The 24,975-nt window shown below is 48.4% G+C and overlaps 8 non-coding genes and 1 pseudogene across 8 annotated transcripts; all 9 read right to left on the reverse strand.

Annotated features, from left to right (window-relative positions):
- Positions 1-866: 866 nt before the first annotated feature.
- On the reverse strand, positions 867-1,784 carry LOC149346224 (uncharacterized; annotated as a pseudogene).
- Positions 1,785-2,319: 535 nt separating this feature from the next.
- Positions 2,320-2,393, reverse strand: TRNAI-AAU (transfer RNA isoleucine (anticodon AAU)). The gene has a single exon. It is a non-coding gene; the product is annotated as a tRNA-Ile (tRNA).
- Positions 2,394-2,541: 148 nt separating this feature from the next.
- On the reverse strand, positions 2,542-2,615 carry TRNAI-AAU (transfer RNA isoleucine (anticodon AAU)). The gene has a single exon. It is a non-coding gene; the product is annotated as a tRNA-Ile (tRNA).
- Positions 2,616-2,763: 148 nt separating this feature from the next.
- On the reverse strand, positions 2,764-2,837 carry TRNAI-AAU (transfer RNA isoleucine (anticodon AAU)). The gene has a single exon. It is a non-coding gene; the product is annotated as a tRNA-Ile (tRNA).
- Positions 2,838-2,985: 148 nt separating this feature from the next.
- Positions 2,986-3,059, reverse strand: TRNAI-AAU (transfer RNA isoleucine (anticodon AAU)). The gene has a single exon. It is a non-coding gene; the product is annotated as a tRNA-Ile (tRNA).
- Positions 3,060-3,428: 369 nt separating this feature from the next.
- On the reverse strand, positions 3,429-3,502 carry TRNAI-AAU (transfer RNA isoleucine (anticodon AAU)). The gene has a single exon. It is a non-coding gene; the product is annotated as a tRNA-Ile (tRNA).
- A 9,773-nt stretch (positions 3,503-13,275) lies between these two features.
- On the reverse strand, positions 13,276-13,349 carry TRNAI-AAU (transfer RNA isoleucine (anticodon AAU)). Its single transcript has one exon. It is a non-coding gene; the product is annotated as a tRNA-Ile (tRNA).
- Positions 13,350-16,927: 3,578 nt separating this feature from the next.
- TRNAI-AAU (transfer RNA isoleucine (anticodon AAU)) lies at positions 16,928-17,001 on the reverse strand. Its single transcript has one exon. It is a non-coding gene; the product is annotated as a tRNA-Ile (tRNA).
- A 152-nt stretch (positions 17,002-17,153) lies between these two features.
- On the reverse strand, positions 17,154-17,227 carry TRNAI-AAU (transfer RNA isoleucine (anticodon AAU)). Its single transcript has one exon. It is a non-coding gene; the product is annotated as a tRNA-Ile (tRNA).
- Between the last annotated feature and the right edge of the window lie 7,748 nt (positions 17,228-24,975).

Raw genomic sequence — 24,975 nt, forward strand, 5'->3', positions numbered from 1 at the left:
ATTGTCACAAAAACGTTCACACTTTAACAGCTTGTCACTAAATTTCCACAAGTCCCAATTAAAAGCATTGTCCCATTTTGCTGTTCCTATCCTACACTGTACCAAACAGTGGTCCGAGAAGGACACAGGTTCAACCTTGTAATTGTTGCATTTTGGCAGCAGGTCTGCCGCCATATAAATACGGTCTAGACGTGCGTGACTCGTACGCTGAAAGTGCGTGAATTTCACATCCCGCTCACCCTCTAAACAGTCTGCCACATCTTCGATATTCCATTTTTCCACTAACTCGGACAGTCTTTCGGTACTTATGTCTCTGAATATTCTATCACTTGTTTTGTCACGCGCAGCCAAGACACAGTTGAAATCACCCATGACGATCATTTGCCTTTCGACAGTGAAGTACTCCTCAACTTTTCCAAAAAAGGCTGCCCTCTCGTCAACTTTCTTAGGTGCGTAAAGGCAGATTATTCTCCATTCCACATTCATGCAAGCATAATCAAGCACAATAAATCGTCCATGAGAACATGTTGCATAAGCCTGAACAACCAGGCCCGGCAGCTTTTTGACGAACAGCACACACCCAGCCGACGTTCCAACTGCATGAGCCACTACTGCATAATACCTACACGTGAAACACTGCACCATGCTCCCGGTCTCTTCCTCCCCGTCTACTTTAGTTTCTTGTATATCGCCAACAGGTCAATGTCACAGTCTGTTATAAGTCGATATACTTGACTCTGTTTTCTTTTCCCCGCCAACCCCCTTGCATTAAGTGTGGCTATTTTCAGACAACATAGTGGAGCCATTTCGACAAAAAGGTGTAGAGACCGAGAGCATGGCGCTTACCTCTCACGTCCAGCGTATCGCTAGACGCTTTGTGTGACGCCAGGGTCCTCAGGTCGGTCGCCCTGGCCTTGCCGCAAAGGTGAACTTGCGGCGACACGTCTTTCAGATCAAACGTTTGGGCGCGGCTTGAATGCAGGCCTCCGGGCCTGCGCAGCTTTCGTTGGAGGCTCCTCTTCAGTGGTAGTAGTATCGTTGGTCCCTTCGTTCAGAGTCAGATTGTGAGGGCGCTTGACGGGAGCACTAACGGTCGCCATGTGGCGGTCGCCTTCATCCCTGCCCTCGTCGCTCCACATAGGTTCGGGCACCTCGGTTTTTGAAGCACCTGCAGATCCGCCGTCCCCTGCCGTTTCGGTCGCCGCGGCGCCTGGAAGTTCAGGCTCCTTCCCTTGGTCGCTGGGCGTCTCGGTGTCCTCCGCGGAAGCAGGTGAGGAGACGGTGGCTGCTGCTACCTTCTCCGCTCCCCCTGCCCCCTTAGCCGCCTCCTCAGCTTCAGCGGCATGCATTTGCAGCTCCGCCTTTTCGTCCTCCAACGCAGCTCCCGTGGCCGATGCGTACGTGCGAATGCAATCAGCCTCACCGTGACCGAATCGCTTACATTTCTGACAGCGAGGAATTTTGCATTCCCGCCGAACGTGTCCAGTGCCGCGACAGCGCAGACATTGCATTGGCCTACCAGGAACAACCACAAGCGCAAGCTCTCCCGCCACCCTCAGCTGATGAGGAATGTCTTCGACTGTTACGCCTGGCTTCATCTTCAATAAAACAGTCCTTGTAGTAGAGGCCTTTTCAGTCATTCCTTGAACTCGCCACCTTTCGCGGGTCACTGCGGTGATCTTTCCGAACGCTGCAAATGCCGTTATGATGTCCTCGTCATCGACGCCGGGCAGCATCCAATGCAGCCGTAGTTTGAGGTGCTGGTCCTCAGGGTCGATGATCATGCACCGGCCCCCTTTCACTTGCATTTCCTTCACGGCGATCAGCCGCTTGGTTGCCTCGGGAGTGCTGAGGGTCACCGCCCATACGTGGTTAACCTGGTACGCCCCCACCGCTATCACGTCAGGGAGAGTTCCGTTCTTGACCAGGGCATCACGGAAGTCTTCGACTTTGAAAGGCCGCCGTCGCACATCGCCATGAAGAAAAACAGTGTTTAACACCAGCCGTCCGGTAGGCAAAGTTGGCAAAAGAACCTGATACTCGTTATCAGCTGTTTCAGCAATCCTGTTCCCGCGGCCGGCACGGGCCGCAATCGCTGCTCCAGTGGAGCCCATTCTAGAAGCGTCCGTCACGCTCGGTGGCCGGAAGTAGAATGACTGAGCTAGCAGGCCAGAACTGTTCCAGGAATCGTGGTAACCCATGCCATTCGTGTTTCTGCTATGCGCACACTACGGCTTCGTGGACCGCTCAGGTAAAAGTGCCAGTGCCTGCACCATGGACGTTAAAATGCGTTGAGAGCAGGAGAAAAAAAATACAACGTGGCCTGCGCAGGGATTGAACCTACGACCTTCGCGTTATTAGCACGACGCTCTAACCAACTGAGCTAGCAGGCCAGAACTATTCTAGGAATCGTGGTAAGCCATGCCATTCGCGTTTCTGCTATGCGCACACTACGGCTTCGTGGACCGCTCAGGTAAAAGTGCCAGTGCCTGCACCATGGACGTTAAAATGCGTTGAGAGCAGGAGAAAAAAAATACAACGTGGCCTGCGCAGGGATTGAACCTACGACCTTCGCGTTATTAGCACGACGCTCTAACCAACTGAGCTAGCAGGCCAGAACTATTCTAGGAATCGTGGTAACCCATGCAATTCGTGTTTCTGCTATGCACACACTACGGCTTCGTGGACCGCTCAGGTAAAAGTGCCAGTGACTGCACCATGGACGTTAAAATGCGTTGAGAGCAGGAGAAAATAAATACAACGTGGCCTGCGCAGGGATTGAACCTACGACCTTCGCGTTATTAGCACGACGCTCTAACCAACTGAGCTAGCAGGCCAGAACTATTCTAGGAATCGTGGTAACCCATGCCATTCGTGTTTCTGCTATGCACACACTACGGCTTCGTGGACCGCTCAGGTAAAAGTGCCAGTGACTGCACCATGGACGTTAAAATGCGTTGAGAGCAGGAGAAAAAAAATACAACGTGGCCTGCGCAGGGATTGAACCTACGACCTTCGCGTTATTAGCACGACGCTCTAACCAACTGAGCTAGCCGGCCAGAACTATTCTAGGAATCGTGGTAACCAATGCCATTCGTGTTTCTGCTATGCACACACTACGGCTTCGTGGACCGCTCAGGTAAAAGTGCCAGTGCCTGCACCATGGACGTTAAAATCGATTGAGAGCAGGAGAAAAAAAATACAACGTGGCCTGCGCAGGGATTGAACCTACGACCTTCGCGTTATTAGCACTACGCTCTAACCAACTGAGCTAGCAGGCCAGAACTATTCTAGGAATCGTGGTAACCCATGCCATTCGTGTTTCTGCTATGCACACACTACGGCTTCGTGGACCGCTCAGGTAAAAGTGCCAGTGCCTGCACCATGGACGTTAAAATGCGTTGAGAGCAGGAAAAAAAAATAGAACGTGGCCTGCGCAGGGATTGAACCTACGACCTTCGCGTTATTAGCACGACGCTCTAACCAACTGAGCTAGCAGGCCTTTTTTTTTTCTTTATTGCATGAATGAATACATCAATAAAATATCGTAGTTGTCGTGCCCCTTGGCAGACAACCGTGTCTAATGGGCTTTCATTAACACAAGTTGGTCCATCAGACTCAATACATCATCCGCGCAATCTTGTTGCTTCAAGACTTCTCTTAACTTATACACATGTTCCACAAAATAACCACATACCGATCGTGCATCCAAGTCACAATGTCTTACAGCCATTCTACTCCTCCAAATGCTGTGAAGGCCCAATAACATAATCTGGTCATACTGTGCAACATCACTTTCAGTGGTCAAGTACCGAATTCCGCGCGGTGTCAATGGCAAGTCCTTTTTTAGGGTTCTTTGCAAAACATCCCAGTAGAACACCGCATCCCAACAATCGAGGAACACGTGTTCTACCGTCTCCGGTTTTCTACACAGGAGACAGTTCGAGCCCCAAGGAACAAAAAGGCCCTTTTCCTCTAGCCATGTTTTTACTGGTAGCGTTCCTGTGTGTAATTTAAAAAAGAATGTTTTGACGCCAGGTGCAACAGTCATCTTTTTAACTCGCCTGAGAACGTCTTTCCCAGGGCCTTCACAGTATAAGGTTCTGTACAGTGGCGCTGGAAACAACTGTTCAATAAGATCCTTGTATAAGCGCTTCGGCGTTACATTCGCTAAATACTCTAGCGAGAACCGCACTTGCAAAAACCTGAATGACCAGACAACCTCTCGCAGGAAGCGAGACACTGTGTACCGCCGAGCACTGCACGAAGAGACAATGAATTCTGGAAGTGCACTGGATAACATGGTTTGTATGAATGTTCGCAGGAAGGGGTCATTTTGGTCACGCAGGAAACAAAACCTTAAAACAACCTGCCGTACATAGAGATGCATTAGAGACAGTCCCCCGACCTTTACTCTCCGGAAGAGATTATCTCTGCGAATTCGTTCCCAATTGGACGCCCAAATGAAGACCGCAAAAACCCGATGAAACCTTTGGATATTGGTTCGTGCACAATATAATACTTGAAGTAAATACATGATCCTTGCCACAAGAAAGGTGTTACATACAGTTGCGCGCGCGAAAATAGAAAGATTACGGCCCATCCATCCCTTGGTCCGGTCCCGCATTTCTTCCGCTTTCTCATTCCAGTAATTGGTATTTTCCCCATATCTGTCCAGCGGGACTCCCAAATAAACTCCGGGAGTTGTAGCCCATCGGACCCCGCAGAACAATTCTGGTTCCAAGTCCCATTGCCCATGCCAGACTCCGAGACATTTATCGAGATTAACAGCGCTACCAGTTTGCCTGCAAAACCTTTCGGTTACTTGTAACCCTTCTACAATACTTTTGCGATCTTCACAAAAGAGGGCAACATCATCTGCATATGCCAGTATTCGCACCTCACACGCTCCCAACCTAAAACCTCGGATGTGCTCGCTCGCAGTTATCATCCTACAAAAAGGCTCCAAATAAATTGCAAAAAGTAGAGGGGACAGTGGACATCCTTGTCGAACAGAAGCCCTCACATCAATTCTTTCAGATAATATTTTGTTTACCATAAGTCGTGTCGAGCAACATGCATAAGCCATTTTTACCCCATTGAGAACAACCGAACCAATACCAATATGTTCCAACAAACAATAGAGTATTTCATGAGACACCCGATCAAATGCTTTTTCAAAGTCAATTTGAACCATAGCCACTTCCTTATTTAAAGCATCGCAGCACTCGAGCACGCTGCGTGCTACATGAATATTTTAAATATGCTTCTTGTTTTTATGCCACACGTTTGGTGAGGCCCTACAATATCCTTTATGACGTATTGCAATCGCTTATCTAACACTTTCATCAGGATTTTATAATCAACGTTTGTTAACGTGATCGGTCTATAGCTTGTTACTTTTACCAGCTTGGCCGGGTCATCTGTCTTAGGAATTAAGACCGTATGAGCATTGCTAAACGAAGGTGGCAGCCTACCGACCTCAAAACACTCTTTGAAAAGCTTATGTAGCATAGCAGCAATGTCATATTTAAAGCTCTTATAAAAGGCAGCAGTCAAACCGTCAGGTCCCGGCGACTTTCCGGCATTCAATTCCTCAATTGCTGTCTCTATTTCCTTAATACTTATTTCGCTTTCTAGTTCTTCAGTTATCTCATTTCCTAATATTGGCATAAGTGGCAAAAAGTTTTCCCGAAACCCTTCTTCACTTGGTGCTTTGCGTGAAAACAGCTCACGGTACTGTTCCACGAATGCACTCGAAATTTCACTTTGTTCACTGAGGATTCGTCCTTTGTATCCGATAACTGATATCTCGTTTGACCGCGCGTATCGCTTTTCATCTGTGAGCGCGCGTTTTGTAGGCATTTCACCAGTAAGCCATTTTTCCGTGCGTGCTCTTATCGCTGCTCCTCTGTACTTCTGAGCATCTAAAGCTTCTAGCCTAACTTTGACGCCTTTTATATCATGCATGAACATGCCCGGCGTTTTTTCCTCTTCGTGCCCTAAATTCGCCAAAAGCTCACGCAAATGCTTTTCTTCTTTTTTTTCCTCATATTTTCTTATGGTTGAACGCTCAATGGCATGCATTTTCAACTCCTGCTTAAAGCATTCCCAAGATTCAATACGTCCTCTTTTACTATTATTAAACATATCAATGCTTTCCTTAACTTTTCTTAAAAATATGTCTTCTATAAGCCTTGAGTTTAGTTTCCACATATCCCAGTTCATTTTTGCTTTACGCTGCTTCCTTCCTCCCAAAGTTACCGTAACTAGGCAGTGGTCACTAAATGACACTTGCTTCACTTCATACTGCTCACAGGAAGGTGAAAACTCCGGCGACACATATATTCTGTCCAGTCGTGCGTGGCTACTACCTTGAAAATGCGTAAAATGCACGTGATTCTGACTCTTCGCCAGACCTATTACATCCTCCAAGCTGCACTCGTTGAGGACACTCTTCAAGAAATCAACACTCGGGTCTTTTACATCCTTTACATTTGAACGATCTTTAGGGTCCAAAACGCAATTGAAGTCTCCCAATAGTATGAGCACTCGACTGCAATCAAGGAACGAGGCTAACTGTTCAAAAAAACCGCGCCGTTCCTTTTGTATCGTGGGAGCATACAGGACAACAACCCTCACCGCGAATGTTTCATATGTGAAGTCACACACGATAAACCGCCCCCTTCCACAAGTTATTATTTGTTCTTCTACTATGCCTATGTTTTTCCTCAGGAAAAGACAGCATCCCGCCGACAAACCAGCCGCATGGCTTACACAAACATTGAAATGCGAACGAAAACCAAGCACCATGTTATCTGTTTGCTGCTCATCCTCAACTTTTGTTTCTTGAATAGCCGCGATATCTAGATCTAACTCCCCGAACAGTCGGTTCAACTGCACTTGCTTACGCTTCGAGGCAAGCCCTCGTACGTTCAGAGTGCCAACTTTTAGCGGTTTCTTCAAATAAGCCATAGCGTGCACACAGCAAACAAACAACAGTGACTAAGGCTCACTGCTTCGGCCTCTCGTCGCGAGTTAGCGACGAGGACCGCGACAAGGCTAACTTGCCTTTCTTGACTCCCTCCCCTCTCCAATGCCTTTCTAGCCGACGCAGTTCTCGTTCCTTAGCCGGTGCCTTTTCGTAGTCACGAGGTCGCTTAATGGAAGCGACTGTCGCATCCATCGGCGCCTCGGAGTCGTGGTCGCCTGAAGTGCTCTCCCTCGTTGGCTCTTCTGGCGCCGCAGCAGCATCTGCCTTTTTGCCAGTCGTTTCTGCAGCGGGGTCACCTTGTGTCTTCTCGTCGCCAGCGGGCAGCTCCGGCTGCTGGGAAGCAGGGCCGTCGCTGAGTCCTGAAGGGGGCGGGGCTCCGGCGTTCTCCAGTTCCTCCTGGTCCATGAGCAGCTCGCTGCCGTCGTCTTGCGGCGGAGCAGTACCCGTGGCCACACGCGCATACGTGCGAACGCACCCTTCCCGTTCGTGTCCGAAGGCGTGACACAAACTGCATCTTGGCGTGCGGCAGTCGCGTCGAATATGTCCCGTCCTTTTGCACCGTAGGCATATTGGTGGACGTCCAGGCACCACCACCAACACTTGTCCTCCGTAGAACTTGAGCATGTGGGGCAAATCATCGATAGAGAGCCCCTCCTTCAGAACCATACGCACCAGACGGGTGGTCGATTCGACGTCTTCGAAACCGGGACTGTTCCACTGCTCGCGGTTGACGTCTGTCACCTCTCCAAATTCTTCAAAAGCCTTCTGCACAGATACATTCGACACGTAGAAGGGCACCCAGTGCACCCTGAAGGCCAACTCACGTTTGTTGGGGTCTATGACCGCACAATAGCGTTTTTTCACTTCAAGTGCTCCTTCTTTCAGCAGTCGTTCCTTGGCTTCCGCAGTTTTCAGCTTCAACATCCACACATGCGACATTTGAAAGGCCCCAATGCCAGCCACGAAAGGTAGAACACCGGCAGTTTCCAAAGGCTCACGAAAATCCTGTATGCGATAAGGCCGCCCGGCAATATCGCAGTGAAGGAAAACCGCTGTCTTCATTGCGTCTCCCGAAGGCAGCGTAGGCAAAACTAAGCGATAGCCCACTGGTGGGCGTCGCTCACCGAAACCTCGGCCAGACATGACCGATAACGAAGCGCGCTCAGAGCTTCCCATCACACGACCGTCTCCCACGGAAGCCGGAAGTGGAATCCGAGCTAGCAGGCCAGAACTATTCTAGGAATCGTGGTAACCCATGCCATTCGTGTTTCTGCTATGCACACACTACGGCTTCGTGGACCGCTCAGGTAAAAGTGCCAGTGCCTTTTTTTTTCTTTATTTCCTGGCTTTGGAAAACAACACTTCACAAAAAAAAGGAACAGACAAATCACAAAAGCAATAGTACAGGACAATGAACACATTGAAAGACATACTCAGCCAGCGTCAGGCTGGCTTCGTCACATTAAAACTCCCGCAAAGACAACAAAGGCTCTACCCTTGAGAGCCAGTCGGGAGGTTCCGCAACCGCTTTTTGTATGGCGACAAACCAATCCATAGACTCTCGGAAATAAATTCGGGCAGGGCGCGCTTCCCTGTCACAGTGATAGCCTGCCATTCTGGAGCGCCATATACAGTGGAGACCCAGGAGCATAATTAAATCAAATGGAACCCCGTCGTCATTATCAATGCTTAAATATCGAATGCCATGCGAATCTAGAGGGAAATCTTTCTTCATAGTCCGTTGCAAAACATCCCAAAAATAAACCCCTTCCCAACAATGTAAAAAAACATGGTCTATTGTTTCCGGCTGCTTACAGATTAAACAATGCGAACCCCAAGGTAAAAATAAATCCTTTCCCTCGAAAAATTTCTTTACTGACAACGTTCCGGTGTGTAATTTAAAGAAAAAGGTCTTAGCGCCTGGTGGCACCTGCATTTTCTTTACTCTCTTTAAGACGTCTGAGCCTGGGCCTCCACTGTATAAGGTTGTGGCAAAACAAAGGTTGTGGCAAAACAGTGTCACATAAATCGTGGTACAGCTTTTTCCGTTTTACACAACACAGATATTCATTAGAAAAACGCACTGAAAGAAATCTAACACTTGCGACGACCTCTCTGTAATAGCCGAATATACCACACGTAACTTCTTCGGTGGAGACAACAAACTCCGGCAGTAGGCGCCGCAGCCTAACTTGGCAGACAGTGCGCAAGAAAGGGTCGGAAACGCCGCGAAAAAACAAAAACCGGTTGACCACTTGCCGCAAAAAGAGGTGTCCAAGTCCCAAGCCACCGTCTTTCACCCGACGGAATAAGTTTGTTCTGCTGCAGCGTTCCCATTCTGCAGCCCAAACAAAGACGGCGAAAATCCTGTGGAGCCTCTGTACGTTTACACGCGAACAATGCAAAACTTGCATAACAAACCAAAGTTTACTGATATAAAAAAGGTTACATACAATAGCTCTGGCGAAAATCGATAAGTTGGCACCTTTCCACTTCTCCGCTTTCTCCCGTAGCGCTTTCGTCTGTTCTTGCCAATATTGCTCGCTTTGGCGGTAACCATCAAGCTCGACGCCTAAGTACTTGGTTGGGGTTTTCGCCCACGTCACATTTGCAAAGTGTTCAGGCTTCGATGGCCACCGTCCATGCCAGAACCCAAGGCACTTGGCCCAGTTCACCCCGCTTCCGGTAACCTGAGAGAACTCACGGACACATTTGACAGCCTCGGTTATGCTCTCATGGTCCACCGTACAAACTGCAACATCATCCACGTACGCCAGCAGCTTCACCTCGGCTGCTTGTAACTTAAACCCATTAACGTTGTCATTGTTCAATATTTTAATACACAATGTCTCAATGTATATACAAAACAAAAGAGGGCTGAGAGGGCAGCCCTGTCGCACCGAACGCTGCACGCTAATGGGGGCCCCCAGACTCTTATTTACGATCAATCTCGTCGTGCAGTTTCGGTACGCCAGGGCTACGCCCTTGCGGATAACTGATCCTACATTCGCATGGTCCAAAACAGAAAACAAAATTTCGTGATCGACGCAGTCAAAAGCTTTCTCGAGGTCGACTTGGAGAATGGCCACCCGACCATTCGAGTCATCACAACACTCAAGAACACTTCGCACCTTGTGAATATTGGACATTATTGACCTCCCTTTTATCCCACACGTCTGGTGTGGCCCAACTATATCCTTAATCACCGTCTGCAATCTCCGAGCCAAAACCTTCATAAAAATTTTATATTCAACGTTTGTAAGTGCTATGGGTCTGTAAGCTGTAACCAGTCGTAATTTATCTATTTGATCCGTTTTAGGAATAAGCACCGTGTGGGATGACCCATATGACGGAGGGAGTGCATTTACTGTGTAGGCAGCGTTAAAGATAACGTTCAGGATAGGGGCAATTTCGTGCTTGAAATCTTTGTAAAAACGCGCGCTGAGCCCATCTGGTCCCGGCGATTTACCGGGGTTTAAACTGGCGATTGCATGCTCCACTTCTGTTTCAGTGATAGCCACTTCTAATCTCTCTTTTACGTCATCACCAAGACGCGGCGTCGCCGCCAGAAACTGATCTTTAAATGTGATAGTGTCTACCGTGTGGGATGCGAAGAGCGCTTGGTAATGCTCGTTGAAAGCTGCTTTTATGTGGTCGTTGTCTGCCGACAATACACCGCCCCATTCTATTTTGTCGATGTGGTTCCTTTCAGCGTTTGCTTTTTCCAACCCCAGCGCTCGTTTTGATGGCGCCTCCCCTGCAGCTATGTCTTCTGCCCTTGCCCTCACTAACGCTCCCCGATACCGTTCTTGTTCGATCAATTCTAGTTTTTGCTTTGTTTTCCTTACATCTGCCGTCCATTTCCCCGGCGCTAGAGATTCCTGTTGAAGCAGCCTATGGAGCAGCTTCCTTAACTCTGTCTCTTTCTGTTTTTCTTGAAACCGTATACAGGCAGCCCTCTCTATCGCTTTAATTTTTATAGTTTCTTTACACAGCTCCCACTGTTGCCAGATGTGCATATTTTTACCGGGGCCTATTTTTGCAATTTCATCTTTTACTATACGGGTATACAGTTCATCCTGCAGGAGTTTATTATTGAATTTCCACATTTCCCATGAAAAAGAATTCCCTCTCTTTACCATCCCAAAACAACATTTAACTAAACAGTGGTCTGAAAAAGATACTGGCACAACTTCGTAACCATTACATTCAGGTAAGACATCGACGGATGCATAAATGCGGTCCAGCCGTGCATGGCTTGAACCCTGGAAGTGTGTGAGCTTTACTGCACGCGTTCCCTCAAGACACTCTGCTACATCTTCCATGTTCCAGTTCTCAACCATTCGCGATAACACTTGTGTGCTTGCATCTCTAAACGGTCGAGGGCTTGTCTTATCTCGCGCACTAAGAACACAGTTAAAATCGCCTAGGACGATCAGCTGTCTGTCACAACGAAGGCGTTCTTCGATGCTGTAAAAAAACTGCGCCCTTTCTTCTGCTTCATTTGGCGCGTACACACAAATAATCCGCCACTCGATGTTATTCAATCGAAAGTCAAGGAAGACACACCGGCCCGACAAACAAGAGAAATGAGCTTGCACTTCTAGCCCCGGCAACTTCTTTAGAAAGAGAACACAACCAGCCGATGTGCCTACAGCGTGGCTAACGACAGCAAAAAACGAGGACGTGAAACGTTGCACCATTCTCCCGGTCTCTTCTTCGCCGTCGACTTTCGTCTCCTGCACGGCCAGTACATCTATGCCGTGCTCCGTTAAAAGCCGAAAAAGCTGGCCTTGCTTTCTCTTTCCTGCCAGACCTCTAACATTTAGGGAGGCGACTTTCAGCGGAGATGCAGGAGCCATTTTTACATAAGAAGAAGAGACCGAAAGCATGGTGCTTACCTCTCGCGTCCAGCACATGGCTAGACGCCACCGCCGCCTTCGCCGCCGGCGTCATCCTGAGCGTGCACCTGGCCCTGCTCGGAAGGCGCCTTGTCGCTGGCGCGCTTCTCGCTCGCAAGGTTAGGGCGCGGCCGAAAAGAGGCCCGCCTTGCTTGAGGCGTCTTTGCTGGTGGCTCCTCTACGCTGGGCACCGCCTCCTTGTCGCCGTCGTGGCTGGTGTCTCCATGCGGACGCTTCCCTGGCGTAGCCACAGTGGTCGTACGGCCACCGGTGTTTTGCCGGTGACCCTCGGTCGACTCCTTCGCTACAAAGTCCGTGGGCACTGGTGGGCTTTTTTCATCCACTGAAGTCGCCTCCTTTGACTGAGGCGAGTCTCCCGCTGGTGGCTGGAGTCTCGGTCCACTGGCAAGGGGGGCGTCGCCGCTTGAAGTCGCTGACGTGTCCAGCGACACGGGGAGGTTGCCAAACTCGTGGGTACCCCTCGCTGCGTCCTCAGCCTCAGCGACGTCCATCAGCTCCCCGCTGTCTCCTTTCCCTCCGAGCCCGGTCGCAGACGCGTAGGTACGGACGCAGTCCTCGTCCGCATGTCCGTAGCGCCTGCACTTGGAGCCCCTGGGAACCTTGCAGTCGCGACGAACGTGACCCGCGCCGTGGCAACGCAGGCACTGCATCGGCCGCCCGGGCACCACCACGAGAGCCAACTCGCCGGCGACTCGAACCTGGTGGGGCAGGTCGTCCACCTCCATACCTGGCTTCAACTTGAGCAGCACTGTTCTCGTGGTGCATCCCTTCTCTTTCATTCCTTGAACGCGCCAACGCTCCCGCGTCACCTCGGTCACGTTTCCGAACGCCGCGAAAGCAGTCCGGATGTCGTCGTCAGCGACGCCGTGCAGCATCCAATGCAGGCGCAGCTTTACTTGCTGATCCTCGGGGTCGAAAATGATGCACCGGCGTCCCTTTACCTCAAGCTCCTTCAAGGCGGCTAATTTCTTCGCGGCTTCTGGGCTGCTGAAGGTTACCGCCCACACGTGGTTTACCAGGTACGCCCCCAACGCCACGACGTCGGGGAGCGCACCAGTGTTGGCGAGGGCGTCCCTGAAGTCTTCGACCCTGTAAGGTCTCACACGCACATCTCCGTGCAAAAAAACTGTGTTTAGAACAACACGTCCGGTCGGCAGGGTAGGCAAAAAGATCTCATACTCCTTGTCTTCGGCACTGAACCTGTTTCCGCGGCCATCGATGGCCGCTGTCGCCGCTCCGTGGGAGCTCATGATCCTGCGTCCGTACACGCCAGTGGCCGGAAGTAGAATCAAAAAAAGTGCCAGTGCCTGCACCATGGACGTTAAAATGCGTTGAGAGCAGGAGAAAAAAAATAGAACGTGGCCTGCGCAGGGATTGAACCTACGACCTTCGGGTTATTAGCACGACGCTCTAACCAACTGAGCTAGCAGGCCTTTTTTTTTTCTTTATTACCGACTTGGCCGGGCAAACAAAACAAAAATACAATGACATGACAATGAAAGCACAGGTTAGTTTCTAGCTAGTGCACGATGATAAAATGGGTTAAATGATTTTAGTTGGTCGAGGACAGGCAGCCACTCAGGCTGAGGAGCTTGCTGTCCGAAAATTTCCTGAGTGTACATGATGCTCTCAATGAAATACTGATGAGCCGGATTCACAACAACATGTTCATGCCTGACATCCATTCGCGTACGCCATAGGCTGTGCATGCAGAGCAACATTAGCAGGTCGCAAGGCACTTCACCTGGCTCTGCACATGGTAGGAAGCGTATTCCAAAAGGAGTCAGGGGGAAATCTTTTTTCAGTGTCCGCTTTAACACATCCCAAAGAAAAACAGCGTCATGACAGTCGAGAAAGATATGTTCTATAGTTTCCACTTTCTTGCAAATAAGACACTCTACTGACCAAGGTACAAAAAGGCCTTTGCTTTGCAACCATGGCTTCACTGGGAGGGTTCCAGTATGCAATTGAAAAAAGAAAGAACGCACTGAAGGCTTCACCGGCATACTTTTGACTCTTTTTAGCACATCCCTTTCGGGACCCAGAAGATAAGCACTGCGATAAACAGGCACTGGCAGAAACACATCAAGCAGGTCCTTGTACATCTTTTTCCTTGTTACAATGGTTAGATACTCATCGGAAAATTTTGACCGAAGAATACGGACTGCTGCAACAACTTCTTGCAAAAAAGCACTTAACCCACTCCACCCTGCAGACATAGATGACACAACATAATCAGGCAGTGATTATGACAATCGCACTTGTATAACAGTTCGCAGAAAATCATTATCTTGACGCAAGAAAAAGAATCTAGTGACTATCTGTCTCAGAAATAAATTTGACAACCCTAGCCCCCCGTTCCGCACCTTGTGGAACAGATTGCATCGGCTGGTACGTTCCCATGTTGACGCCCAAATAAATGTTGCAAACACTCTGTGCAACCTTTGCACTGAAGTCCTTGGCAAAGTTAACGCTTGCAGAACGTAAAAAATCCTCGCTACTAAAAACATGTTGCACACCGTAGCTCTTGCGAACATGGAAAAGTTGTGACCGCCCCATTTGCTTGTCTGAGCTTTGACTCGTTCGGTTTCATGGGCCCAATATTCTTTGCTTTCTCTGTAGTTCGTTAGCGGCACGCCGAGGTACTTTCCTGGCGTGTCTACCCACTTCATTCGACAGAATACTTCTGGCGTGGCCTGCCACTTTCCATGCCAAAAACCAAAACATTTCTGCCAGCTTATCGCGCAGCCACTTGCATCACAAAAATTTACGGCTTCTCTCACCACTTCTTGCACGCTTTCCTGGTCTCTGCAGAACACTGCTATATCATCTGCATATGCCAATACCTTCACTTCATTATGACAAAAGGCGTAACCTCGAATGTTTTGCGTAGTTAACAGCTTTAAACAAAAGGGCTCCAGGTAAAGTGCAAAAAGCAGTGGAGAAAGAGGGCAACCCTGCCTCACTGACGACAAGACAGGAATACTATTACTCAGGCGGTTATTAATTATGAACCTTGATGTACAGCCATCATAAACCATTTTCACGCCATCAGTGATGATACATCCTACATTCACATGTTCCAACAGCGCGAACAAAATTTCATGCACAACTTTATCAAACGCCTTATGCAGGTCCAGTTGCATCATGGCGACACGACCCTCCGTTGCATCACAGCATTCAAGGACACTTCTAGTTACGTGTATGTTAGTAAAAATGGATCTTTCTTTTATGCCGCAGGTCTGCTGTGGGCCAACAAGGGTTTTAATTACTGTTTGGAGTCGTCCGGCTAGCACTTTCATATAAATTTTGTAGTCTACGTTAGTTAAGCTTATTGGGCGGTAACACTCAACTGACTGCAACCTACTCGGGTCGTCCGATTTTGGGATCAACACCACGTGGGAAGTTCGAAAAGACGGCGGAGTTAACTTTCTTTCGTAACACTCGCTTATTACGCGCTGTAATGCTATTGCCATTTCTGTTTTCAAAGCCTTGTAAAGTGCAGCACCGAGGCCGTCCGGCCCAGGCGACTTGTTCAAGCTCAGCTGCTGTATTGCAGCTTCGATTTCTGCTGCCGTTATGGGCTCCTCAAGTACCTGCGCCAGGTCCTCCTCGACTCTTGGCATTAGCGACAGGAATGCAGTTTTGTAATGTTCAACATCAGGCGTTTTAAGGCTGAACAAGTTTTGGTAATATTCCAGAAACGCCCTTTCAATCACCTCAGATTCGGAAGTTACGTCATTGCGATAACAAATTTCCTTTATCTCTTTCGAAACTGCATACTGTTTTTCTTCGCTGAGCGCCCTTTTTGTGGGCGTCTCCCCAAGCCAAAATCTTTCGCTGCGTGCCCTTATCACAGCACCTCGATATTTCGTTTCATCTATTAGTTCAAGCTTAGTTTTGGTCTCTTTTATTTCTTGTCTGTACAACCCCGGCTTGAGGCCTTCCATGCTGAGCATGAAATCAAGCTCGGTACGAAGTTCCTTTTCTTGCTGTTTTTCTTTACGCTTTAAAACACATGCTCTTTCTATAGCGGCCACTTTCACGTCGCATTTAAATTGTTCCCATGTTTGTATAAAGTCTGTCTCTTTTTCTAACAAGCTTTTGACTGAGTCTTTTAGTTTCTTGCTAAACTCGTCATCCTCCAACAATGAGTCATTAAATTTCCATAATTCCCAACTAAACTTGACAGTCCTTTTCCTGTCCCCAAGTGTGATCACGACTAAAGAATGATCACTGAAGCTGACGTGCACAGTCTGGTACTGGGAACACAAGGGCACAATTTCAGAAGGAACATAAATTCTGTCTAGCCTTGCGTGACTAACGCCTTGGAAATGCGTGTACTGTGCTTGTTCTGAACCTTGCATTATAATGCCAATATCTTCCAATTCTGCTTCATTAATCATCTCAGACAGTAGCTCGGCACTCGTGTCCTGCAGGGTTTTGTTGCTTGTTCTATCTTCAGGTCTACACACGCAGTTGAAATCTCCAAGCAATAGTACACGCTTTTCTGTCAGCAGGAAAGGTTGAACACGCCGAAAAAAGGCATCTCGTTCGGGAATTCTATTAGGTGCATATACACACACAGCTCTCCACTCTACACCAGAAAATTAAAAATCGCATGCTACAATCCGGCCACTTTCACAGGAAAATACAGTTTCCACAGCGACTTTGCCGTTTCGCGTTAAAATCAGACACCCTCCCGACTTTCCTTTTGCATGGCACACGCAAACACTGAACTGTGCACGGTAAATTTCTGCCATCGCATCTGTCAACTCTTCGCTTTCAATTTTTGTCTCTTGAACAGCCAACAGATCAATTTCGTTTTCGAACAAGAGACGTTTAATGAGCTAGCAGGCCAGAACTATTCTAGGAATCGTGGTAACCCATGCAATTCGTGTTTCTGCTATGCACACACACTACGGCTTCGTGGACCGCTCAGGTAAAAGTGCCAGGGCCTCTACCATGGACGTTAAAATGCGTTGAGAGCAGGAGAAAAAAAAATAGAACGTGGCCTGCGCAGGGATTGAACCTACGACATTCGCGTTATTAGCACGACGCTCTAACCAACTGAGCTAGCAGGCCAGAACTATTCTAGGAATCGTGGTAACCCATGCAATTCGTGTTTCTGCTATGCACACACACACTACGGCTTCGTGGACCGCTCAGGTAAAAGTGCCAGGGCCTGCACCATGGACGTTAAAATGTGTTGAGAGCAGGAGAAAAAAAATAGAACGTGGCCTGCGCAGGGATTGAACCTACGACATTCGCGTTATTAGCACGACGCTCTAACCAACTGAGCTAGCAGGCCAGAACTATTCTAGAAATCGTGGTAACCCATGCAATTCGTGTTTCTGCTATGCACACACACTACGGCTTCGTGGACCGCTCAGGTAAAAGTGCCAGGGCCTGCACCATGGACGTTAAAATGCGTTGAGAGCAGGAAAAAAAATACAACGTGGCCTGCGCAGGGATTGAACCTACGACATTCGCGTTATTAGCACGACGCTCTAAGCAACTGAGCTAGCAGGCTCTTTCTTATTTATTGCCGGTAAACAGTACATGCACAAGAATAAAAATTGCTAGCCAAACTTTGGCTGAGGTGACGGATTAACCCATTTTCATTTCGATCAATTTGTCCATAACTGACACCCAGTCAGGCGGTTGAAGTTGACTGCGGAGAACATCTCTCAGAAAAGCTACACTTTCTCTAAAGTTTTCCCTGACTGGTCGCACATTTGCGTCTGCGTGCCGAGGCGCCATCCTCGTTTTCCAGATGCTGTGGAAACCCAGTAGCATAAACATGTCTTATAGCACTTCGTCGTTTTCTATAGGTAGAAACCGGATGTCATGAGGAGTAGCAGGTAGTTCTTTTTTTAAGTTATTTGCAAGATATCCCAGTAAAAAACCGGATCCCAGCAGTCGATAAACACATGATCAATGGTCTCGGGTTTTTTGCAGTGTGAAATGGAAAGGTTCGTTGGGAAATATGAAAGGGTGCAGGCAACTTCTGGCGCAAGCTCAAAGCTCTCTCAGTGGCACCGGCAAGACAGCCTTAAAAGGATATGAGAAAGTATTAAAGAAGTTCGAAACCTCATTGGGGCAACAACCTTTCTGTAGCCCTGTTTGGCCCCTGCGAACAATTACCGAGTATGCTTCAACGCCCAGTTTACCGCGCTGCAGTAGCAAAAGAAGCAGCAGAGGCTCTTTGGGACCGCTTGTCAGGGCTGCGGTCTGACGCCTCATTTGACGTCCTGTGGCAGCGGACCAACTCAAGAGAAGAGCAACAGAGTTAGTTCTAAAGGAACCTCGAGCGCCCAGAGTTCCGCAGCCGCCCAGAAGGCTTCAATTCACATACAAGCCTGAGGAGCTTGCAGCGCTTGACGGCAAATCATTATAGAGAAAAGAGTTTTTTGCTGGTATCTATCGCATTACCACTGAGATCCGACGGCGATTTGAACAGCCTGGCATGAAGCAGCTGATTAGCCTCGAGCGCATCTTGACTGACGTTGCTGAAGGTCGAAACTTCGCGTCAGACGACCTATATGAGCTTTTAGGAGCACACGCTGCAGATTTTGACATCAGCAGGCTTTCAGCGCAACTCGTGCTTCTCCCAACGCTCCTGCGTGACGAGGGTCCGGTCACAAGTGAACGCATTTTACAAATTCTGCAGGAGAAGTCTGCAGACATGCGGAATATGATGGACCAGATTGTCCGGCATCTGCAACTTGTGTTTTCTGTGCCTGCGTCAGCTGCTTGAGGAGAACGATCTTTCAGTGCTCCGAGGAGAGTAGAAACATTTCTGCGCAATAGAATGAGCAGAGGAGGCTGACACCTTCTCCTCCACGTGCACAAGAAGGGAGTTTCGTACCTGCATTTGGATGTCGTTATGAAATAGTTCGTATGTAGAACGGCGGAATGAACAGCAACCTTCGGCCTCCTTTGAAAACCTCGCCTGCCCAACGTCCTCTTGTCATGTTAGCCTTGAAGCTCGTTAGTCTGCGATACTATAGCTTTGTACCTAGTGCCTACTTTCATGTCTGCTTGCATGAATATATCAGTTCACATTTGCTTCAGTTTGAGCCCGAACTCAGAAATATTAAAAATGTTTTTTTCGCATCTGTCGAATCCGTTTAATCACTGTCGCTGTCTGCGCTGGTTCAGTAATTATGAAATTTCCAACCATTTTTAAAGTATACACCAATGTCGAATAAGGGAGGATGCAATTATGTAAAATGAAAACGACTACAATGAATTAAAACATTAATCATTAATAAGAATAAGAAGTCTACAGGAGTCAAGTGGATGCAGCTAGCACAGGACAGGGTTAATTGGAGGAATGTGGGAGCGGCCTTTGCCCTGCAGTGGGTCTAGTCCGGCTGATGATGATGATGATGAAGCATAGACAATACTTGCCTCCCACTCCCAAAAACATTCCGGAGTCCCTGGTTCTAACTCAGCACATCATTTCCTCAAGGTACTCTCTGGTCCACCTACGCCAGAAAGCTCCTGTGGTCTGCTGGCGTCGGATCCACATCTCTGAAGGGATATGTTAATTTTGTCATTTTTGTTTTTTCCCTCAATATGCAGCGACGTGAGGCGTCTTCCTGTCAAGAAGAAGGAAGGGCAAGGAGGTTCCGGTTCTGCGGGCCCGTCGTATACGTCAGTTAACGGTCTGGAGTCCAAGACAGCTTCCATTTCGGCCGAGGTCGTTGACAGCTCGTCGAAGGACAGAAAATTGGCAGCGATAACTCTCTTGAGCGCAAGTTTGGTTTATCCGACGAGTCGCTCATAAAACCATCCCACCATGGGGCGTGCTCTACTATGAACTTCCATTCGATTCGTGTCTTTGCAAAGTAGTCGAGCACCTCCGGTTTCCAGATAGAGTTCCAGAGGTATAAAAGATCTCGGTTGGCTTTCTTGAAGGAACGCGCGTTGTCACTGCAGATGACTGGGTACACCTCTTCTTGAAATGAAACGCCTGAAGGTCATCAAGAACGACTCCGCTGTCATGTCCCTCGCAAGCTCTAAGTGAACTGCTCTTGTTACGACACAGGTAAACAGTGTGATATAGGACTTTTACAGCGAGTTTTCTCCTTTCATCAGAAGTGGTCCTGCAAGGTCCACCCTTGTGACCTCAAAGCCTCAAAGGTTGAGCCTGGGTTACTCGATCACGTCGAAGCGGTGCAGTCACTTCCGACGCTGGAGGTGCATTGCAGCGTTGACAGGTTGTGCATCCTTTGATGATTCTGTTTACCAGCTGGCGGGCTCGTACAACACGGTACTTCGCTCTCAACTGTACCAAGTATCCCGTGCTCCCCCGTGTAGTACTTGGTTATGGGCTTGACGCACGAGCAATTCTGCTAGATGATGTCGCTTCGACAGTACAATAGATGATATGTGAAATGCGCAGCGCCATCTCTCGGCGCTCCGAGAACAAAGTCCTCCATGTTGGTTCGGTACAGAAAACGAAACCGCTGCCCAACGTTGGGTTAGAACGGCTGCGCTTCGTTTGAAAAGTAAAATGCCGATGCAGCGTTGCGTTACCCTCTCCACTGTGAAAAGACACTACGATGAGTGCCAGAACTAGGTGCGTTCCAGCTTTTTGCTTTTCTATTTTTTTATTCAGTCCCAACGTTTTAGTAACACAAAACGCCATACGAGGTATCATGTGTCAGCACGCGGATCAGTGCGCAGCTTTCGCTTTCTGCGCTGATTTTTGACAAAGCTTTCGAGGTGATTTGCGTTTAAATTAAGATAGGGACCACAGTTTTTGTTGTCTCTGATCAAAATTAGAAGCCGATTTCGTGCATTGATCAACTCTCCGGTCCGGCGTGAATATATATAGACGCATACTTGAACAACGTAATAGCGAAGGTGATTTTTTTAAGCGGGCCAGTCGCTCCTGTCGTGGCGAAATAAGTTCCCTCGAAGAACCATATGCCGATTACTGCTTAGTTTGCTACGTGATCTGTTAAGTTTTTCCCGTGTTCAATTGGTTTTCGAATGACGAGAAAACTCTCTGGACCATACGCATATGTTATGCGCGTTAAGGAGTCTTTGTGAAGCAATACACCCTACGTATAAAAACTGAGGTGCGAATGCTTTATTTCTTGAGGATTGCTATACCTTCGATATCTGCGGCGACGAAAATCTAAAATAAAGAAGCGAATAATACAACTACTTTGTTATGAAGGAGGGACGCATTTCTAAGCTAGCAAGTACGTGCAACAGTGTTCTGAAAACGCTTCAGGCCATCAGATTTTATTATCGTTGCGGCAAGCTCCAACAGCTTGCTTCGCAACAAAGCCATTTGTCCAAGTTTGGGAGTAAATTAAATAAGTTTCGGAAGCAACCGAACATGCTAATTTCGCCCCTGCACACACAGCTTGACCAGTGTATCGAGTCCGTGCATGCACCTACAGCTGTAGCATCTTTCTCTAATCAAGCCGCCGCGGTGGCTCAGTGCTTATCTGAAAAAAAGAGCTGCGTCCTTGATTACAATATTTTGAATTATATGTGCATGCCAACTTTCCTCTTGTTAATGTCGACTGACTGACTACGCCTTAAGCAGGACGCGGTTTCAACGAATTGTGGCGAAAATCAACCGACGCCGGGCTCTGAAACGGTAACGCTGAAAACCGCGGATGCGCATTGCACCGTACAGTAAAGGATTAGAATTACGCAGCTGGTCGAGGGTCTTGTGTGATTATACTGCAATGCACGAAGCTCCTGGCGTCGGCGTGAACGAAAGTTCGCACTATCACAGAAGTTTGTCAACACACGTGCGCACTCACCGCAAAATAACCGCTCGCTAACCTACCAGATGAATTCGCGTCCACCTGGGAATAAAATAGCCATGACAATGCGTGGTGCTTGAACTGGTGCTTTAATGCGAGCATTAAAACGACAACAGCACACGGTCACGGTTCGACTTTCCAACCCACTTTCGAGTGCCGATTATTGGATTAGCGCCAGACTTCAAGCGAAGCTGAGGACGCGGTAGGAGTAAGCTGGCGCTTATTGAAAGCACCTACATTTGGTCAAAGATCAGCTGTGAAAACAACGCAGCAGCTGAAGCTTGCCTGTTGAAATTTCAATCGCAAGAAGAAAGTACGCATAGCAAACGATGCACCAGCTCGACGAGCTCTACCGAACCAAGATGGAAACCGGAAGTTGTGGGCGTGGTGTTGCCAGACCGCCAAGCAATTTCGCATTCTATTGGGTGGCGTTATATATATATATATATATATATATATATATATATATATCCATCTTTACCATATCTACCCGCCGCGGTGGCTCAGGGTTACGGCGCTCGGCTGCTGACCCGGAAGACGCGGGTTCGATCCCGGCCGCGGCGGCCGAATTCCGATGGAGGCGAAATTCTACAGGCCCTTGTACTGTGCGATGTCAGTGCAAGTTACACAACCCCCGATGGTATAAATTTCAGGGGCCCTTCAATACGGCGTGGCTCATAGCCTGAGTCACTTTGGGACGTTAAACTCTAATAAACCAATCTAACCATATCTGTGCACGGCGCGAGCAGACGGCACTCAGACGACTAGGTGCGGATGAACGCGTTTAACGCGCAGTCCTGATTGGTCAAGGAGGTATCTGCCTTTGGTAGTGCTGCAAGTTAGTTATGAGATAAAAGGTAGAAATGCTCACTAAAATCGGAGCATGATATTGCCACACGGAAGTAGCACTTGGCCAACACCTCTTATATGGACTGACGGTTAAAAAAAACGATAATGTTACGTTACAGCTGATATCAAAATTTTAAAATCCGCGAGGGCAGCTCGGTACATGACGAAGGAATGAAAACAACGCCGGCCAAAAATCATTACATCTATTCTTACCGGCTTAGCGGATTGCCATTAGCGGCCGACTGGTAGGCTCGTTTTGACGTTTCACAGACGGCTGCATGGTTTGGCTTCTTACAGACCCGTTTTCGCGTCTATAAGGTGTATACTCCGACCTCTTTCGGTGGCTGGGGGTGGAATCCAGCGCCACTATCCCGTAGCATTGCTAGCAATGCTGCTCGAGGAACTAGCGCGCATTAAATGGGATGTAATAGGGCTCAGCGAGGTTAGGACAGGTGAAGCGTATACAGTACTAAAGGCCAGGCACCTACTGCGCTATCGCGGATTAGCGGACAGGCGAGAACTAGGCGTTGGATTCCTCATCAATGAGGATATAGCTGGAAAAATAGAGGAGTTCTATCCCAAGCAGCACAGGCAGGCAATCGGCCCAATATTGCAAATGGGTGGTTTCGCTCTGGTCCTCTGTAAGAGCAGCCTTTGCCAGTACATTTCCTATATTGGGCCGATTAGCCGTGCTGCTTGGGATAATATTAACCTTTCTGCGTCAGCGGGACACATACTTCCCACTTTCCCTTCTGCATAAAAAAACTTTATCCGCAAAAACCCGTCGTATTCAGTTTATTGGTCAAGTGCTGTCATCTATTCGCAGTGTTGTAAGCTCGAGAAAAATTGTTTTGCTGCGCGTTTGATAGGTAGCAGTAGTGGCACAGTTCAAATTGACAGCCGTGCTGTGCGGACGTGGGTTTAGGTGCTCTTCGGATCACGCGTGGTGACCGGGACCGGACCGACTGCGAGAGCGACTGCGTGAAATAGATGCGTACTTTCCTTTAATAGTTTTAAAAGTGTGTTTAGTTTTTTTAGGCTGTTAGGGGAAGTGCAGGTTAAGGAATAGAATTTAGGTCAGTGACCTATATTCGGCCGGGACTATTTGGCCGGCAGTTGTTTCAGTGCTTTTTTGTGCGTTAACTTTTAGAGAGATAGCTATTTTTTTCTAAGCGATCGATCGGCATTTGCGGTAGGCAGAATTTTATTTTATTTGTGCACGTGTTTTCAAGTGTGTGTGTCTTGAGCCTGTAGTTATCTTAGCATTTGGTGGAAGAAGTAATCGAGTGTTGCTAAGATGGTTAAGCTACTGAAGGTTAGTTGTACGGAGTATGAGGCGTCGGTGGATTTAAAAGAAACGCGGTTCGATTCGATGAAGGAGGCCGAAGGCGCAGATTTTATGTGCAAATTCTGCGTATTAGGTGCACGCCTGGACATGGCTGAACAGGCGAACAGAGAGCTAGTGCTAAGGATGGATGCTTTAGAAACAGGGTTACAGATAGAGAGGGCAGAGAAGCGTAAGCTTCAAGAACAGCTTTGTCAGTTGGAGTCAAAAACGGCTGACACCGCCATTGGAAGCCACAATAGCGGGCATTCCAGCGCCAGTCACGTGTATGAGGCTTGCACTGGCATGGACAGCGAGAAGCCAGTTGGTCAGACATGTTCAGGCAGGAACAGCTACGCACAGGTGGCAGTTGGGAAGTCGAGAGGCGATACTGAGAAGGGGAACGAGCTAATTCCAGGAAATGAGGTCTTAGTCGCTGATAAGAGGCAGCAAGATCCGGAAGTTAGGAGGGAGGGGCAGAGTACGGTAGTGCTTATCGCTGGTGACTCAAACATGAGGCGCTGCAAAAGAGCTATTCTGGACTGGGTGAAGGGTGATAGGCGGGTAGCAGTCGGGGTGTTTCCAGGAAGAACAATGGACGATGTTCTGAGAGCAACTAAAAGTGAACTTTCCGAGAAGGCTGCAAGGCGTAACTTGGTAGTGGTAGCGGCGGGGCTGAATGATGTCCTGAATGGTAACGCCGCACAAGTAGGGAAAGTATTAGCTGAGGGAGTTGACGGTATAAGGGCGATAGCACAGCAAGCGCCGATCGTGGTGTGTACAGTGCCGGAGGTACAAGGAAGGAATGTAGAGGTTGCTAACGACGTTGTGAATCTTAATCGAGAGATAAGGCAGTTAGGCCTCGACAAAGGCTTTGAAGTTGTAAACATAAACAAGGAAGTGCACAGAGCAGGTTTGGGCAGAGACTTTGGACGAGATGGCATCCATTTTAGTGAGGCCGAGCGGTAGCTTTTTTAGGGAGTCCACGGTGGCTCAGGGCGCAGGGGTAGGTAGAAGCGATGTTGTAAATCTAACAATGGCGGCTGAGCCCAACAAAATGGCCACTAGGAGGCCCAGAAAGAAAAC

The sequence above is a fragment of the Amblyomma mixtum genome, chromosome 4 (assembly GCF_055824585.1).
Source record: "Amblyomma mixtum isolate Tamu chromosome 4, ASM5582458v1, whole genome shotgun sequence".
NCBI lineage: Eukaryota > Metazoa > Arthropoda > Arachnida > Ixodida > Ixodidae > Amblyomma > Amblyomma mixtum.